Raw genomic sequence first — 16,919 nt, forward strand, 5'->3', positions numbered from 1 at the left:
CACTAAGTATGATGTTTTCAGTTTCATCCATTTGTTGCAAATGACCAGACTTCATTTTTAACTGTTGTGTATTATTCCATGGTATACAAATCCCATAATTTCTTTATCCAGTTTTTAGTTGATTGGCATTTGGGTTGATTCCATATCTTAGCTATTGTGAACTGGGTTGTTGATTACCAATATCATTCTATTGTGGTCAGAAAATATGCATGGCATGATTTTGATTTTTTTGAATTTGCTGAGACTTGTTTTATGGCCTAGCATGTGGTCAATCCTAGAGAAAGTTCCATGAACTGGTGAGAAGAATATATGTTCTTTGGCTATATGGTGGAAAGCTCTAGAGATATGTTAGGTCCATTTGATCTATAGTATTGATGAACTCTGTTGTTTCCTTGTTGATTTTCTGTCTGGTTGATCTGTCCATTGCAAAACATGTGATATTGAAGTCCCCATTACTACTGTATTTGAGTGTATTTCTCCCTTTAAATCCATTAGCATTTCTTTTAAATAGCCAAGTGCCCTGTAATTAGGTGTGTATACATTTATAATAGTCAACATCTTCCTGTTGAGTTGATCCCTTAATCATTATATAGTGCCCTTCTTTTTTTCTTTTAACAGTTTTTGTGTTAAAGTCCATTTTGTCTGATATTACAATGGGGACACCAGCTTTTTCTTGGTTTTTATTAGCATGAATTATCTTTTTCCATCCTTCCACTTTCAGTCTGCATGCATCTTTGTTGGTAACGTGTTTCTTTAGGCAGTAGATAGATGGATTTTCTTTTGTAATCCATTCAGCCAGTCTGTGTCTTTTAAATGGGGAGTTGAGACCATTTACGTTCAATGTGACTATGATTTAGTACCGACTTTGCACTGCCTTGCTTCTGTAAACACTCTTAACTACGTATTTTGGGTTTCCTTTGTACTTTTACTGGGTGATTCTTTTGTAGTGATGTTCTGGTTTCAGTGTTTCTGTGTGTAGCACATCCCTGAGCATCTTTTATAGGGCTGGGTGGGTAATTACAAATTATTTCAATTTCTGTTTGTTATGGAAGACCTTTATTCTTCATTCATAAATCACAGCTTTGCATGGTACAGTATTCTGGGTTGACAGTTTTCTTCTCTAAGGATTTGGAATATATCTCACCATTCTCTTCTAGCCTGTAGGATTTCTGTTGAGAAGTCCATGGTAAGTTTAATTGGGGTTCTTCTGAATGTGATCTGGCATTTTTCCTGTGCACACTTTAAAGACTTTTCCTTATGTTTACCGTGGATAATTTTACTATATTGTGCTCTGGTGTAGTTCATTTTTGGTCATGTCTATTGGGAGTTTGTGCTTCATGAACTTGGATGTCTCTTTTTTTTTCTTCAAATTGGGAATGTTTTCTGTCATTTCATTAAAGACCTTCTAATCCTCTTTCTCTTTCCATGACTTCAGGAACTCCCAGCACCCATATGTTGGGTCATTTGATAGTATCCCATAAATATCCAACACTATTTTCAGTTTTCTAATTTATTTTTTCTGATCTGACTGTACAATTTTGAGCAATTTGTCTTCTAGTTCTTATATTCTTTCTTCTGTTCCACCTCATCTGTTGCTGAGATTTTGCACTGTATTTTTTATTTGGTCTATAGAGCTCTTCGTTTCTCGTGTTTCATTCTGATTTCTCTTTAATATCTCAATTTCATGGGAAAAGTTTTCATTTATTTCATGAATTGGCTTTTGGTTGCTTCTAAGTAATCTGATGATTAATTTTCTGAATTCCATTTTTAACATACTCTCAATCTCTTCATCTTCACCTTCTACTATTGAAGTGTTGTAGAGTTCCTTTGGGTGGCTCATAGTATCTCCCTGATTCTTTGTTTTTCAACACTTGTTGGCTTAGTGGGATGTCTATACTTTCAGTGAGTACCAGGAGGTGTGTGGTGAGTGTGGCCTGGATGCTCTGTTCAGTGTTCCAGGGTAGAGCAAGTATCCAAGGTAAAGCCCCCGAGGGGCTCTATAGCCCTCCTCTGGGTGTCTATATGGAGGAGGGTATTCACCTCTATTGATGAGCAGCCCTTCTCACAACTGTGGGACACCCTGGTGTTAATCCCTATTGTTTTCCGAACTGGTTTGTACTGCATAATGAACTGTACCTTTGATCTGTGGCAACCTACCTGTGAGCATAGTTCCCTCTCTTGTGAGCTGCTATAGGTCTGTGGGTTGCAAGTGTGTGCAAGGAACCCTCGCCTACTGGAGCCCAGCTCACTTCTCAATGGTGGTGGCTGGCATGAGCTTTCAATAGGTGGGGATTCCCCTTTCCATACAGCTTGTGTGGTGGATGAAGATATGATTCTGAATTGTTGAGTCCCTTGCTGCTTGGATGGAGGGTGAAGCGACCCCTGCTATTACTGGGCATGTGCATAGGAGGCAGGGGCAGCTGCCACCTGCTTGCATCCAAAAATAGAAAAAAAAAAAAAAAGAAAAGAAAAGACAAAGAAACAGAATGGCTTCTTCCAGTAGTTGTCTATCCCTGCAGGGTTGTGGGGGAGGAGGGATTTATACTGTCTCCCTATTTGTTCATCTATTTCTTTCCCTGAATGGAACTTCAGTAGCAGTTCACCAAGCACTCCCTCCCACTGCTATCCACAGCTCTGCAGACCCAAGGATTCCTCTCTTGCCTGGTCTACTGAGTCCAGTACTCTCTTCTCTGGGTCAGAGCCTCCATTGTTTTGGGGTTTTTTTTGTTTTGTTTTGTTTTTTTTCTGATTCACTGTTTTGGCATGGACCTGGACTGTCTCTGCTGTTCTTGCCGGGTTTCCTGCTGCAAATTCTACACTGCTCTATCTCAGGTGTGTAATTTCAACCCTTTTTAATTTTTTTTTAAATTTTTTATTTCATAAATGTGAATTTACAAAGTGCAACTTTTGTGTTGTTGTGGCTTCCCTACCCCCCACCTCCCTCCCTCCCGTGGCTCTCCCCTCTCCCTCTCCTTTTCCCATCCCGCCCTTTATCGAGTTTCATTTTCAATTACCTTCATATACTGAAGATCAACTTAGTATATACTAAGCAAGGATTTCAACAGGCTACATTCACACAACCGCACAAGGTATAGGATACTGTTCAACTAGTAGTGTTTTTAACTTTCATAGTAAAACACATTAAGGACAGAGATCCTACGTGGGGAGCATGTACCCAGTGACTTCCGTTGTTTATTTAACAATTGGCACTCTTATTTATGACGTCAGCAATCACCTGAGACTCTTGCTATGAGCTGTCTAGGCTATGGAAGCCCCTTGAGTTCACCAACTCTGAACTTGTTTAGTCAAGGCCGTATCACAGTGGAGGTTCCTTCCTCCCTTCAGAGAAAGGCGCCTCTCTCCTTGATGACCTGTTCCTTCTGCTGTCAACCCTTTTTAAATATTAATTTTGCTCCATGTGATTCAGACCATCCTGTCACTATAAAGCCATCTTGGAATCCTTTGTTATGTTTTAAATTATGTCTTTTACTATGTATTCAGATTGCTAATCTTTTCTTATACAATGTGCAGTATACCAGTAATCCAATATCATGTAATTTACATCTCACATGTTGTAGTTCTCACTTCTAGAAGTTCAATTTGGGTCTGTTATGTATCTCTCAATCTTCATGTTTCTATTTAACTTGTTCAATACACATCAGTGGTTATAATAACCATTAAATAATCCCTGTCTGATAATTCTAACATTAGTGTCAATCCCAGACAGATTATAATCCATTGAGTTTTCTCTTTATTATATATCACATTATTTTCATATGCCAGATAATGTGAATTTCACTTTGTGCTGGAAATTATTGTTTTTCTGTAAGTATACATGAATTAATTTATTATAAATACTTTGTTCTTGTGTTTAAAATATGTATAGTCTATGGCTAATTATCACCCATTACTCAGAAAACACCCTTCCCTATATCCCATAAATATTTCCTGCTCTTGATAATTGGAACAGGCCCTATCTTGTTTCTATGTGCGGTCAATGTTGGGTTCTGTTCATTTTCTTACAGACCTTTATCTTTTTGCCTAAATTTCAGTTTTGCATTTTACTTTTCTTTTTACCTTTCTTATTGTATTTCTCTTTCCTTATTAACTTCCTCTTTCCCCTCTCTTACCTTAATATTACCCAAAACTTAAATTTCATTTTTGAAACAATTGAAAGTGATTTAACTCTAAACATAGCACTGTGGTAGCATCTGTGTTAGTGTTAATGAAGTATATGATATGACCTTTTCTATTTGACACATTTCAAGAAGTTCATGGGAAAATGGAAATAAAATGTTTATGTTGGTGCAAAAATTCTTGGAATTTGTACTTTTTTTAATAATACATAATTTCCATAAACATTTCAAAGACATCATCATTTACTCCATTTAAAGAAATAGAGTATAATGTCTTTTAGTGCATTGTCAAACCATGTGTAAATTGAAAAGTTCTGCAGGTGTAACATGCTAGTACAACTTGGATGTGGTTTGTCCCAGAATGGTTCATGTGTTGGAAGCTCAGTTTGCTGAAGTTGGGGAGGTGGTGGAACATTTAAATGCTGGAGCTTAGTGCAAGGCAATTGAGTCATTGGATGTGTTGTCTTTGCAAAAGGATTCATGCTGTTTTCCTTGAATAAGTTGGTTGTTCTCACAAGAGTAAGTTGTTATGAAAGAGCAAGCCTAACTTCTGAATCACTCTGTGACTTTCTGTCTTGCCATATGGTCTGTCTCACATGAAATTCCACCATGATATCACATTCTAGATCCTCACCAGAGGCTGAAGAAATGATGCTAGTTCATCATAGACTTTAAGCCTCCAGACTGTGAGCTAAAAGTACCTCTTTTCTTTACTAATTACCCAGCCTCGGAGTATTTTGTTATAACAACAGAAAAGAGGCTAAGACACAAGGATATTGATATACAAATATTAACATTAGGTAAATAAGGAGTGAATTAATGTTTTGGGTGTATACTTCCCCTAGTCAAGACTCAAATCGTTGGACAGTAAACAAAAAGGATGGACATATAAGTGGTGGTAATAGAGTATATTTAAGTAGAGATTTATGAGTTATGTGTAAGTAGTCTATAAAAACATCTGTTAAGGAGCCTTTTTTCTAACTTTTCAAAAAACTGGCCTCCTCTAAATACTTTTGTGTATGAGATATTTGAGGAAAAGATTGCTTTTATAATTATTTAAATTCCATAAAAGATACATACCCCCTTTAAAGTTATAGTTGAGAAATTGTCATGTTGCATCTAGAAATTACTTAGCTGTTAAAATTAGTCCATACATAAAGTTCAAACATCCACTGGTTACTAATATAAACTCTGGAATTCCAGGAAATTCTTGGCATTTTGTTAATAGTCTTTTTCCCTTCTTTGTCCTAGAGTTTGACTCTTCTGCCAAAGTCAACTTTTAGGGTTTCTCAAATTTAAACAGTATGTTCTGGCCATAATTGACAAACTTACTGTTGAGCACTTATCTGTATGTATTTCTATTCCTGTTTGAGAAAAATGAATCACTCTTTCCAAAGATACCCACATTTTAACTGATATTATATTAACAAATAGTTCCATATCTTCAGCAAGATAATATTGCTTAAAAGATCTTTTTTGATCAAGCTTTATAAAATGAGAAGCAGATAATGATATACCATAAATTATTCATGGGATTGCAGCCATGGCTTTCCTAATGTGTTATGTTATATGGATATAAAATTATGTTGTTCCAGCAAATTACTCTTGCTAGAAAAGAGACAAAATACAATTATATGTAGATATCATTTACTTAACACATACTGTATGCCAAAGTGTGTACTACTTGGTTTCTGCATATAATCTCACATATTAATCCTTAATGGTATTTATAAATTTGACATTTTGTTTACCAGTTTTTATATATGACAAGCCTTAGAAGTAAGCCTCTGTGATATTATATATTTGTGGTGTTCCATGAAGTTAATATTTTAATTTTGTTCTGGGGGTTGTATTTATGCTAATTCTGTTTTATCCAATGTAACTTTTTTTGGTTTGAATTTTTAAAAAGTTGAATTCTCATTGTGGGGCCTCATACAGAATAGAGCTTCAGTAAATATGGATGATACATTGGCTCCTTTCTAAATTCCTTACTGCAGTGATGCTAAGTCAGTGCATGGCAAATCCACCAGAATTATATGGGGAGCTTTTTTAAACTTTACACAGATCCCTGCCCAATTATCCCTACCACAGTAATCAAATAGTACTCAGAGGTACGTTATACTCTTAAGTTATATTGGGCTGAAATGCAGGTTGATAAAAGCTATCTTTGTTAATAAATGGCCAGGAGTTCTATCTGCTTTGTCTTTAAGATCAGTTATTACCATGCTTCTCAAAGTATCCTCTGTGGATCAACGCCTATCCATGAACTGTTTAAGGGTTTGCCATCAGAGCAGGTGTTTGGTACAGTGATTAAGATGCAGCTTGCAATGCTAGAATCCCTATGGGCTCAAGTCCATTTGACTCCCAGTTGACATTAACTTTCTACTAATGCATACCATGAAGGCAGCAGTTGATGGCTTAAGTAGTTGGGTCACTCTAACCCATGTGGAGGTTGGATAAAATCCTGGCTCCTCCATGGCTTTGGCCTGCCCCTGCCTCAGATGTTACAAGTATCCGAGAAGAGGTCAGTAGATAGGAGATCTCTTTCTGTGTCTGTCTCTTGAAATAAATAATTAAAAATTAAAAAATTGCACTAAATGTAAGATTAAAAAGTATTTAGACACTTTCAGACAAACTTGATACTTCCTTACTATCTTAATTCTTGATTAACAGCCTTGTGTGTTCTGTTTTTTTTTGTATTTTATTTTTGTATTTTTGTATATTTACTGTTAGTACTTATGAAATTGTATTTCTCAATTTGATCTATATATAATAAACTGAAAATTAAAAACTTTTTCAACAGGTGGTTTGAGATGAAGTGAGTGGTAGAAAGTTGAATGACAAAACAATTTCTTGGCTTTCAGAATTCTTCCCTTGCTAATGTTACTAAGATTATTTAACACATAGCATATGCCTAGTGTATTGTTTCTCAGAACATGAAGATGGCTTTGGAATATATTTTACTATTAATATGTGCTTAGTCATGGTTTGTTGTATTTGGATTGTGGAGTGTCTGAAGGGAGTTAGGCAGGGAGAAGTGTGGATTGAAAACTGTTAACAACATTGCCCTGAAATCTGGTCTGATCAGGAGCCTGCCTCTCTTCTAGCCCTGACCATCACTCAACAGCTCTACCTGGGAAGTAGAAATGAATCTATGCAGTATCAGAATGCTTTCAGTTTTTTGACATCCCTGTCCATACCTGCGTACTATCTGTAGTAAACACTTTGAAATAGGAATAAAAATAGCTAGGCCTCTCAAGAGTCCAGAGGAAATAGAGAAAGAGATTTATCTTAGAGATGTAATGTGTCTCTGTGTGTGAGTGTGTGTGTAATAGTTGTGTATATACACACATAGTACTTCTGTAATATATACATAAATTCAAGTACTTCATGTCATGTTTCTAATATGTAAACCAAGTACTTCTGCTTTCGAAGCCAAATAAGCAGGTTCCTCTAGATCTACAACTTTAAAAACTTTTTAATATAGCATAATCTGGGAAAAGTATTTAGGTAAGATATTAGGCAAAAATGCAAAATAATTTACTAGTTAGTCATATCTGTTCTGAGCATAAAAGGCCAAAAAAAGATGTAAAGACAGGTATGAAATAGATTTTAAAACCTTTCTATTATAATACAAAAAAAAAAAACAAAAAGCACAAATAGGAACAAAAATCAATAAAGGTTAGACAGTCATTTTTCTTTCTTAAATAAGTGGAAGAATGCATTAAATAAATTCTGTCTTGATATTTGATATATGTGTCTTACAGCAAGTGCTTCCATTTTGCTATCCCTATAAATAAATGATCAGCACAATTTTATAGAGGGCAGTGTGTGTCCATAGAACAAATACCACCAGTAGAACATCAGGAAAAGACTACTGAAATATCTGCCATTAAGATAGTTTACTTTAGGCTTTTTTTTTTTAATAAGAGTGCAACAGCACAAGCTGCCACCTTGGATACTCCCTTCCTGTATGCTTTGCATCCTATATGCCTTAGCTCCCCCAAGTGTTTGAGCTCCTACTACCCATGTGGGAGTCTTGGGGTTCCTAGCTTCTGGCTTTGGCTTGGCCCAGCCTTGGCCTTTGTGAACATTTGGTGAGTCAGCCAGTAGATGGAAGATCCCTGTCTGTGTAACTTCAAATAAATACATAAATATTTAACAATACAAATACCACAGCTACAAATTAATGTTTCTGCTTGAACTTAACATGCATTTGAGAGTTAACTGGCAAAAATATAAGAATTTAAAGGGGAAAAACCATGCTTTGTGTTTTATGGCCATGGTGAGTTTGGAGAGAGATTGTCTAATCATTCTGGTCATTGCCTAGTTTCCCCAAAGGCAAAACTGAAGCCCAGATCTGTTTGGTACATAGATTTCAATATCACAGGAATTTCTGCTATAATCACACATCCTACCCACCCTCCAAAAAAATCATGATGCCAAATTAAAGAATGTTATACCTATGAAGTGACCAATGACAGTTTGGCCACTGCATACAATGCAGGCATCCTATATGAGCTCGATTTAGAGTTCTGGCTGCTCCACTTCCAGTTCAGTCCCTGCTAATATTCCTGGGAAAGCAGAAGAAGACATAAATTCTTAGAGTCCTGCCACCCACCTCGGAGACGCAGCTGGAGTTCCATGTTCCTGGCTTCAGTCTGGCCCAGTCCCAGACATTGTAGGCATTTAGGAAGTAAGCCAGCAGATGGAAAAGCTCTCCCTGTCTCTCCATCTCTATCTGTAACTCTACCTTTTAAAGAAGTAAATAAATAAATAAATCTTTTAAAAAACAATACCATAGAAATGAGTATGTGAACAAAAATTTTGCTGCCTTTTTCTTTGTAGACCATTCTGATTGTGCAATTTTTTTTAACTTTTATTTAATGAATATAAATTTCCAGTGTACAGCTTATGGATTACAATGGCTTCCCCCTCCCATAACTTCCCTCCCACCCACAACCCTCCCCTCTCCCGCTCCCTCTCCCTTTCCATTCACATCAAGATTCATTTTCAATTCTCTTTATATACAGAAGATCAATTTAGTATAAAGATTTCAATAGTTTGCACCCAAATAGAAACACAAAGTGAAACATACTGTTTGAGTACTAGTTATAGCATTAAGTCAAAATGTACAGCACATTAAGGACAGAGATCCCACATGAGGAGCAAGTGCACAGTGACTCCTGTTGTTGACCCAACAAATTGACACTCTAGTTTATGGCGCCAGTAACCACCCTAGGCTCTTGTCATGAGTTGCCAAGGCTATGGAAGCCTTCCAAGTTTGCCGACTCTGATCATATTTAGACAAGGTCATAAAAGACAGGGTGAGCATAGTAACCAATGATCCTAAGAGTGGCCTTTACCAGATTTGAACAATTATACAGCATTAAGTGGGGAAGAGGACCATCAGTACACACAGGTTGGGAGTAGAGCCATTGGTGGTAGAGTAGAGGTTATGATTACAAAGGAATGAGGCCCAAGTGCGCTAGACAGGGTCTAGAACAAAGGACAGAGTCATTATTAGAGGCGCTAAGAAAGGTGCTGTCTAAGCTACAATTAAGTTTTCTGATTGAGAGGCAAATAGAACCTGACAGAAGGGGCTTGATAATAATCTATTGGGCTTTAGGCCTTGTAAGTTAAGAGGCCCAGACCTATCTATCTCTTCACATGGGGTATATCCTAAGGGAGGTGTGAACCTCCTAGGAGAAGGCACTCTGTTGACTTTCATTACTTGGCTGGCCTGGGAGGAGAGCTGGCCAGGTAAAGGCAGGTGACATCTCTAACAAGAAATTTACAGTTCTGCCTGCAATGTTGCTGACCCTACTTGACCATCCCCTCAGCTGCAGTGGTCACTTTGGAAGTTGGGCTGAGTGAAGGGCTTTTCAGCTTAGAGCCAATAAGATCTGTGGCTCTGACCTGGGCATCCTTCGACTCCAGGGCAGGTCCATTTCCAGTGATCCAACTCTTGGCAGAGCTGCCAGGGCTCTTCACAAGCTGACTTCTGCTGAAGCCCAGGCTTACCACTTTGAAAGCCACTGCAGTGGACTGGCCTGTTGGGTCTCCTTGAGGGCAGATACTGTACAGATCAGCCATTAATAGGCCTGCCACCCATTGCTTCTGATGCCGAGCTTTCTTTTCCTCCTGGTTTGTGTTAAAGCAGACCAGAGGATGCAAGTCAAGGGAGTGCCCGTGTCCCATCTCTAATCTTCGGTGGCCTGAACTACAAGTCTATAGTCACAGGCATGTTCTGTAGTAGTTTTTCTAAGGTAGACAATGCCCATGAGGAAAATTATATTCTCACTTAAAAACTTTCTTTCCCTTTGGTCTGAAAGGGAGGTTTTTTCTACTTACTGTATACTTCGCTGATGGCGAAGTGAATCTAGCTATGAGATTATTATTTAAGTTCATATTTTGGCTATGCTATTACAGAAAAATGTTAGCCATCTCTTTTATAAGGTCTAAAGATTAAATTGTGCGTCCTACGGATTCCTTCATAATAGAATTAGTTTCCTACCTTGAAGAGAATAGAGAAATGAAAGAATAAGTTGGGCTTAGAATAGAGAAATGAGGGAGCAAGTCCTAGATCGCTTGCTGACAATAGCAATATTACATGAATACTTAGCAAACCATTTCGACCATTAGATAACAACTTAAGAAAACATTTACCAGAAGGTCCAATGCCTTCTATAAATTTTAAGAATCATGTATTTTAAAACACCTCTTAAATATCTAACATGGTGTAGTTTGTTTAGCCAGTAAACTTAAGCACAACCATATAAAATGTTTTTAGTTTCTTTCTACCAACAAGTTTAAAACATATGATACACAGATTCAGGTCCCACAAATTAAAATGTATCTTTGATTGATTTTAGCAGCTTAAATTTATGGACAATCTTATCTATAAGCCATTTAAAATAAAACTCTTAATAAAATATCCTATGTGGACATACAATACGTACACACATATAACATAGCATAATAGACCAATATAGGAATTTTAATAATAGCTTTTAAAATCTTTAACTCTTTTTGTAGATTGCCAATTGATTTGAATTGCTTTTTGTTTTTAGATTACTTTAATACATTGCTTTAACAGAGCATCAGAGTTTAATTCTATGTCAAAGAGAAATTGAGCTTCCTGTGATCTTTTGCTGTGAGGTTTCCTTCCTTTACCTTCTTTCATATTGGTGACCATGTTTCTGTGTTTCTGTGTGTAAGACATCTTTAAGCATCTTTTGCAGGGCAGGATGAGTGGCAACAAATTCTTTCAATTTCTGTTTGCTATGAAAAGTCTTAATTTCACCTTCATTCACAAATGAGAGCTTTGCAGGATATAATATTCTGGGCTGGCAGTTTTTCTCTCTTAGTACCTGGGCTATATCTCGCCATTCCCTTCTAGCTTGTAGGGTTTCTGATGAGAAGTCTGCTGTGAGTCTAATTGGAGATCCTCTGAGAGTGATCTGACGTTTCTCTCTTGCACCTTTTAGAATCTTTTCTTTATGTTTCACTGTGGTGAGTTTGATTACAATGTGTCGTGGTGAGAATCTCTTTTGGTCATGTTTATTAGGGGTTCTATAAGCTTCCTGTACTAAGATGTCTCTGTCCTTCTCCAAACCTGGGAAATTTTCTGCTAGTATCTCACTGAATATGCCTTCTAATCCTTTCTTCCTCTCCATGCCTTCAGGAACTCCTAGAACCCGAATATTAGGTTTTTTAATAGTATCCTGTAGATTCCCGACAATATTTTTTAGATTTCTCATTTCTTCTTCTTTTCTTTGGTTTGCCTGTTTCCTTTCCTGTTCTCTGTCTTCTAAGTCTGATATTCTCTCTTCTGCTTTGCCCATTCTGTTTTTAAGGCTCTCTAATGTGTTTGTCATTTGATCTATTGAGTTCTTCATTTCATTGTGGTTTTTTGTCACTATCACAGTTTCATGTTCTACTAGTTGTTTCATTTCATTTTGATTCCTCCTTAATATTTCATTTTCATGAGAGAGATTTTCTATCTTGTCCATTAAGGATTTCTGTAGTTCAAGAATTTGTTTTTGAGAACTTCTTAATGTTCTTATCAATTTTTTGAGATCTGCTTGTTGGATTTCTTCTATCTCATCATCTTCATAATCTTGAATTGGGGTGTCTTTTTCATTTGGGGGCGTCATAGTGTCTTCCTTGTTCTTGTTACCTCGGTTTTTGCGTTTGTTGTATGGCATGTTGGAGATATTTGGTTTCTTCACTGTGGTGTTTTTTCTTGTTACACTATGGCTCTATATTAAGTGGACTGTCTGCTTTTGGTGGAGCCTTAGAGGCTTGAGATAAGTGTGGACTGAGAGCTGTGTTTGGTTCCTCAGGGTTGAGGGTGTGTCAAATATGACACTCCCAGGTTAGGCGTGGTAAATCTCTTTCTTTTTTTTTTTTGATTCAAAAGGGAAGTAATTCCGCACAGCTGAATGTAATTGGAGGTAGTTAGCAGGCGAATGATATACCCACAGGAGCCAGAGATTGGAAGCTCTTTCCCAAGGACCACACAGGGAATCTCAGCTGCCCTCGGTGTGGGCTCCAATTCTCCTGCAGTCTCCCACTGGGTTGCCAATTTAGATGCCAATCTCCTGTTATTTCACCCCTCCCCCCAGAGTCAAGTTTTTCTGCTAGGCTCAGGGCTGGTGCAGACCTGAGGTCGCCCTGCTTATGACGTATGTCCAAAATGGCTCCTGCTCTTTGTCTTGCTCGCCTTGGAGGGGTGAGCGGAGAGAGAGAAACTCGTGTCCGTATCGGTCACTTTTTTTTTTTTTTCCTCTCTCTCTTCTAGTTAGCCTGGTGAACTTTTCCCCACGGAGTTTCAAGCCTCGTTCCCTCTAGTCTCCTCTTTCCACTTGCCCACCGATGTCTCGGGCTATGGAGGTTTGGCTCACCTCGCGTTCCAGTGCTGGTGTGTTGAGTCTGCCGCTGGTGTCCCGAACTTGGTCTTCCACGCTCTCCACGCAGGTCCACTGTGAATCACTAGTTCCGGAAGAGATTCCTCTGCTGTTTCTTCCCCTACTCTTCCTTGACCCTGCAGTATCTCCACTTTTATTAACCTATGTGTCTTGCTGAACTATCAATGTGCTCCCTTCCTATTCCGCCATCTTGGTTGTGCAAATTTTTAAAAACATTTGGTGTATTAGTAATACAAATTACCCAAAATTCATAAGGTAAAACAACAAAATATTCCTTGCAGTTTTTTTTTTTTTTTTAAACTTGGGAATCTGGGATCAGATTAGCATCCCTCATGAGACTTGTTCAGTTGTTGAGCAAAGATGCTGTCTTAGTTGGAAGAACCACTTGCAAGCTCACTACCTGACCATTGGCAGTGGCTTCATTTCTTCATCATGGGGGCTTTCCATGTGGCAGCTTGTGATGTAGTTTCTCCCAGGGAACAGGATCGCACCCAGAGGGTGAGGGTGCGAGGAAGGAGGTGGAGGGAGGGAGGGAGGGAGGGAGAGAGAGACAGACAGACAGACACTCAGTTGGTGGTCATCTGGTGTTGAAAGCTAGTAACCGGGCCGGCGCCGCGGCTCACTAGGCTAATCCTCCACCTTGTGGTGCCGGCACACGGAGTTCTAGTCCCGGTCGGGGCACCGATCCTGTCCCGGTTGCCCCTCTTCCAGGCCAGCTCTCTGCTGTGGCCAGGGATTGCAGTGGAGGATGGCCCAAGTGCTTGGACCCTGCACCCCGTGGGAGACCAGGAAAAGCACCTGGCTCCTGCCATCGCAGCGCGCCTACCGCGGCGGCCATTGGAGGGTGAACCAACGGCAAAAGGAAGATCTCTCTGTCTCTCTCTCTCTCTCTCACTGTCCACTCTGCCTGTCAAAAATAAAATTAAAAAAAAAAAAAAAGAAAACTAGTAACTATACTTAGACTCATAGGATCTAAAGACTCAAAGGATCTAAGTTCTACTCTCGGATGCCCTGCCCATACTCCTATCCCACTGCTGCATTGCAAAGAGGTCTAGTGTCATCCAATCTAAGACCAGGTGCGCTGAGTCTTCCTCACACGTGATTCCTAACATGTTGCTCCTGGAGTAGAGTTCCTCTCAACCTATAATCCTGTGATGTAAGAGACAAGTTGTCTGCCCCTAAACTCCCAAGCTAAAATGATGGTAGTTGCTGTAGACATTTCTGTCCCCAAAGGAATTGAGAAGGGCAAAGGGTCACAGATCTGTAGTAATTCTGATATTCATCCAGGCAAATGGAGAGAGTTCCTTGTTAAGGACTGTTTACTGCTTCCTGGAAATGATTTTCCAAACCTCTCAACACCTCCCTCAGAGCTTTTGTTCTTCTCTTTATGCAGTTACATCAGCCCTCTGAGTCTGATGGCTCAGGTTTTATGGCTACTAGCTCAGGTTTTTAGCTGAGTAGTTTACTCAGCGTGTTTCTGGTTTATCTAAGTTTGGGTTTCCAAACATGTTTTTTTTTTTTTTTTTTCATTTTGTGCTGTTTCTGTCTCTTTTGCTCCAAACTAGCATTGTTTCTGTGTACATAATTCAAGATTGTATGTGCTGCCTCTGAATATTAATGGGGTCATTTCTGTAGACAAAAGCCATACTCACAAATGTCTTCAGATTAAGAACTGCTCTACTTTAGTCCTTTGCTAAAGGATACTGATTTAAATTTCACATGAATTCTGTGCTTTTTAAGTTATTTATTCAAAATGCAGAGTAACATGGGCCGGCGCCGCGGCTCAACAGGCTAATCCTCCGCCTTGCAGCGCCGGCACACCGGGTTCTAGTCCCGGTCGGGGCACCGATCCTGTCCCGGCTGCCCCTCTTCCAGGCCAGCTCTCTGCTGTGGCCAGGGAGTGCAGTGGAGGATGGTCCAAGTCCTTGGGCCCTGCACCCCATGGGAGACCAGGAGAAGCACCTGGCTCCTGCCATCGGATCAGCGCAGTGCGCCAGCCGCAGCACACTACCGCGGCGGCCATTGGAGGGTGAACCAACAGCAAAAAAGGAAGACCTTTCTCTCTGTCTCTCTCTCTCACTGTCCACTCTGCCTGTCCAAAAAAAAAAATGCAGAGTAACATGGAGATAAAGGGAAAGAGAGAGCGAGAGAGATTCCATCCATTGGTTCTCTCCTCAAATGGCCACAATGTCCAAGAATAAGAGTTCAGGAGCCTGAAAATACACCTGGGCCTCCAACATCGGTGCAGGGGCCTACGCACTTCAGCCATGTTTTTTGCTGTTTTCCCAAGCATGTTAGCAGGGAACTAGAAAAAATAGTAGAGCAGTCAGGACTTGAACCAGCACTCATATGGAATGCAGATGTCAGAAGTGACAGCTTAATCTGCTGTTCCACAATGCCAGCCCCAAGAAATACTGTTGTTTAATTGAGAGAAGCTTTGAGCCAGAACTCCTACCTTGCCTAACAGTAAAGAGATACCATCCTCCCCTACCAGAAACAAAATGAGTGACAGAGACCAACTTCAGGTGAGGCTTGGTCTGTTACCTGGGTGAATTACCCAGTAGTCATTTTTTCTCTCCATTTTTTTAGTTCCACTCTTCTTGGATCTTTTCTTTGTAGGCTGTCCCTTCATGAGAGCAGAATGGCTTCCAGCAGAATCCAAGGCTGCTTATACCCATAAACAAGCCTATTTATAGTCAAGAAGAGAATGCCTACTTCTTTGATATTTCCAACAAAAATCCTGAAGTTGAGACACCTTGGGATGTGTTGTCTGAATTGAGTCATGTGCCCATTTCTTAAATAATAGTTATATGAAAGGTATATGGCACTCATGTGAGAACTTGAGTCACTCTTTTCACTGCTTCTGCAGATAAAATTTAGATACTAATGCAAAAAAGAATGTGAAAGGATAGAGTAAGATAATTAACAAAAACATTCTTAAATATATCAACTCAGTTGTATGGATACACATATCATACCATACCTATTATTTTGAAATTTCTTCTTCATTAATCAATAACTACAAACCACATGGTATTATTTGTATGGACTTATTTTGTTCTTTTGATGGACACTTAAGTCATTTAATGTTTTACCTTTTGTTTGCTATTATCAATAGTGATACAATAAAAATTATATTTGAGTTTGCTTCAAAACAATTTTATTAGAGCTACACTTTCATTAAAATGAAAAGTCTGCTTGACTTTAAGAACTCACTAGGGAAAAATATCAATTTCATGGATAGGAAAATATACACCTCACTTGACATTCTGTAAACATAGCAGATGGTAAGAGTGCCATATAATTTTAACACATTTCAGGTTTCTGCAGCATGTTAGGCATTAAAATGTTGTATCCTTTCATCTTCCTCAAACACATTAAATTTAAGCTTCTTAAATTTTCAAACACATACAGTATGGTTTATAATAGAAAAATGAAACATTCAGCTCCATCTCTGATTTTAGTCCAATAAAAACACATGAAGCCACCTATTTTCTGTAAATACTTCAGCCTGTGGTTCTGATGTAGTTCACTGTTTTCTCTAATGCTTTTGTTCGGTGCTCTAGTTTCCTATTTGGAAATCTCTCTGCTAATTTATGAGCTTAACATGGAATGCTATGTGAATAACAACAGCAGATGCCTCAGTACACCTTTTTTGTCAAGAATATCAGAACATCTACGCTATTTATAAACTATGCAGATTGTGCTTTATTTTATGTAAGAGGATTAGTGACTGTTTTAATCCAAAATGTATTTTATAACAAGAATGGGAGAAAACAGAAGATTTGATATCTAATTTTAATTTTCTGATGAAACGTGAAAATTTTTATTGATTTGATTTTTTTTTTTT

The sequence above is a fragment of the Lepus europaeus genome, chromosome 4 (genome assembly GCF_033115175.1).
Source record: "Lepus europaeus isolate LE1 chromosome 4, mLepTim1.pri, whole genome shotgun sequence".
NCBI lineage: Eukaryota > Metazoa > Chordata > Mammalia > Lagomorpha > Leporidae > Lepus > Lepus europaeus.